At 42.8% G+C, this 3,205-nt stretch overlaps 1 protein-coding gene across 1 annotated transcript in view; it reads left to right on the forward strand.

Moving 5' to 3' along the window:
- MTUS2 (microtubule associated tumor suppressor candidate 2) overlaps window positions 1-3,205 on the forward strand; it is a gene marked incomplete at its 5' end in the record, with an annotated part of 160,396 nt that overhangs the window by 100,985 nt on the left and 56,206 nt on the right. The gene's annotated exons all lie outside the window — the stretch shown is intronic.

Genomic DNA, 3,205 nt, shown 5'->3' on the forward strand with positions numbered 1-3,205 from the left:
TAGCACAGAGCTAGTTGGAATTCCATATTTCCAGCCTGTGGGCATAACACTAAGAGTTTGAAGTAAATTTTGTTTCAGGTCAGAGTTACTATACTTTTTAAAAGACAGCTTTAGAACAAAATTAGAACACTGTACAGGTTGAGAAATATACGTGTGTGGTGTTCAATTTCCTTTTATAATTGTATTTTACTTATTCTTTATTATTTTATGCACAGCACCTTTTGACATCTCACAATCCATATTGAAAAAGTATTATTTGAGGTTTTACATGTATTCGGGTATTTACATCTATATATTTACATGTAATAATGACTGAAATGTTTGCCTTGTTTCCTGAGTTGGAGCATCAAACTTTTTATGTACATTATAACCTTTGAGATACTTCTAATACACTGTGAGGTAGAAAAGATCCAACTGTATAAGCTCCCGCTGTGCAATAGCCTGTGGTACAGCATTATGCTGATCGTCACGCCAATGGTCTCCTACAGATGTTTTTAAACCTGAAATTCTAGATGTCTGTGAAACGAAAAATTCAGAAATTAATTTTCCCTGTGGGAACTTCTCTTGAAATCAACATGTTTTCTGAATGTTTCTCTTTTAACCAACTAATAGCTGTTGTTTCAAAGAGAAGAGAAAGAACAAACCCTGTTTTTAGAAAAACATTCAGCACAAGCACTTATTTGAGGTTTCATACCAGGGATGGCTCTTCCCGTAAGACTTCCCTGTGGGTGATGAGCTTAGCAGAGCAATAGCAGTTTGCTCCTGCCGACTGTCCTTTCTTTTGCCTGCTACGTGATTCCTAAATTTCCACCTGCTGAGAATGGCCACAGAGTGGCCACCAAGACCTTTCTGCTTATGGAGGTGAAGCCAAATAATCACTGGCTCCACATGTCCCTCTCCCCAGCCCCTTCCCAGCAGAGCTGTGTTGTGCACTGTCTCTTCCCTTGCTGCACAACCTCTCCTTGCTTCTCTGGTTGCTATATTGCCACCCCTACCAGATCTTAGGACCTCTCCTGATCTTGTTACCTGAAGGAAGGTGGTTATCCATGTTTTTTCTCCTTCTTATTAATCCTACTCTTCTGTCCTTGCCAAGATATCTATTTGCACCTTTGCTCACAGCCTGCTTCGGGCTTGCTCTGCTGATCTCCCAGCTTCTAAGACCAACATCTCCTGTGCAGCTGTCCCTGACGGGCACTGCCATCCGCTCCTGTGTGTGACTCACTACTCTCCACAGACCTTGCCTTGCCCTCTGCAGACCACGGTGCTCACTGTGCTTCTTTGCTCTCTTTTCTTTCAACTGAGCTCTAAGTGGAGAATTGTTCTTCACTTTGTGCTTAAGGTTAAGAGGCTGAACTAATTCGTCAGGTGTTTCTTATTGAAAACTTCTCAAAAACAAAAGCAGTTAAGTATTTATATGCCCCTTGTTACTGCTGAAAGCATAAGGAAAACACACTTTCCCTTCCACTGTCTGTGTTTGATATTTGTCATAGAGAAATTTACAGAGGAGCTTGGTATATGGCCCATTTGTGCATCATGTTTTTATTTTGAAAACCACAGGAAACCCAAGGCTTCATTGCCATGAAAAACCAATGCTTGAATCTGTAACCATATAAACTATACCTTATAAGATAGGTTCTGATTTTGCCTCACAGCTCCCATCTCAGGTTGCTTTCACTTGGTCCTTAGTAATGAAATGGCACCATAATCTTATTCTATGTCCTGCTTTGTAGTAAAGTACAGTGTGGTGGCAGACACGGGAAATTTATATCCTCAGTCACTTCACTGTGAGAAGTATTGATAACCAAACGAGAATCATAGCCTCAACACATCCAGTTTACAAACAGCAGTTTGGATCAAAGTAAAAGTATGGAGATGACTTCAGTATTTACCAGGCCCTGCTGACTGATGGTGCATTTTGCCTCTGAACAGTGAGAGTCAAAGAGGGTGTTCGGCCTTCTCCTGTGCCATCCTCCTGCGCATGGTTGGACACAAGGCTTGTGCGGGTGCTCTTCGCAGAAGCACTCTGCAAGCAAATGCTGAGAGATGGTGCTAGAAAATCTGAAGCTTGGCTTCTGGTGCATGGCAAATGCTGTGTCTGCAGCTCACTACTTGTAAGTCCTGATGCAGACAGAAGTGGAAGGGGGAATGATGCATCAAAAAAAAGGCTGATACTGCAACTGTGTGTAGCTGTGGCTTTGAAGAGGACGTGAAGCTAGTCATCCAGTAAATGTCACTGAAGATTATGATGCCCATATAAAATCGTCACTTTCCTCCATCGTTAAAATAGCCAGATCACATTTGCATTGAGCAAAATGAAACATAATGTTAGTTTTCAGACCTCCACTGTCTTTAAGCACCACTAAAAGAATACGGTTTCTTTTTCCTGCTTCAGACACTTCAGATTCTGTGGGACATTTTCCTACAAGACATCCATGAACGAACTCGTGAGACAAGTGGAAGTTAATAAGGCAAACATTGTTTTTCCCTTATGACAAGCAGTTAAATCTCTTAATCTCTTAAATCTCTTGGTTTTTTCCTGCATATCCAGGGGCTGTGACACAGTCCTGCAGGCTAAAATGCGACCCCCAACAAACACTAATGTTAAAAAAGGAAAGCAAATACATTAATACATTAATGTCTCAGGGATTTGCTTTTTCTTTCTCTTCCTTCATCTTTGGTGAGTGTTTTCTGCATGAAACCCTGTGGCTGTGACTGTCACACCATGGGCAAACCAGCAAGGCAGGGCTTTCATGTTACTGCACTCAGCATGGTCCCCACAGCTATTTTGGTGGGAATTGTGGGTGGGCAGAAGGGGTGAGCTGAACTTGGGTGGCCATTCTGTCTTTCAGCTGAAGCTTTATCTCCCCAGTACAAGAGGCAGCCAATGACTGCAGAGCTTGGACGACTGACAGATCATCCTGAGCCCCTAACCAGAGAGCTCCAGTGGTGGGAGGAATAATACCAGACACTGAGTTGCCTCCCACTGCAAGATTAAAGGAAGAGGAAAGGCTAGCACAAAGTTTCTGGAGATCATAACTCAAGAGCTCTTGGACATTGTGCTCTCAGTGGAAAGAATTAGTGGCTGCAGACAAAAGGATAAATGCAGAGGTCAGGACTTATCTGGAGAGCTACAAACAGAGAGGAGAGGGAGAGGAGAGGGAGAGGAAAGGAGAGGAGAGGAGAGGAGAGGAGAGGAGAGGAGAGT

This window comes from Mesitornis unicolor, unplaced genomic scaffold (assembly GCF_000695765.1).
Source record: "Mesitornis unicolor isolate BGI_N332 unplaced genomic scaffold, ASM69576v1 scaffold3835, whole genome shotgun sequence".
Taxonomy (NCBI): domain Eukaryota; kingdom Metazoa; phylum Chordata; class Aves; order Mesitornithiformes; family Mesitornithidae; genus Mesitornis; species Mesitornis unicolor.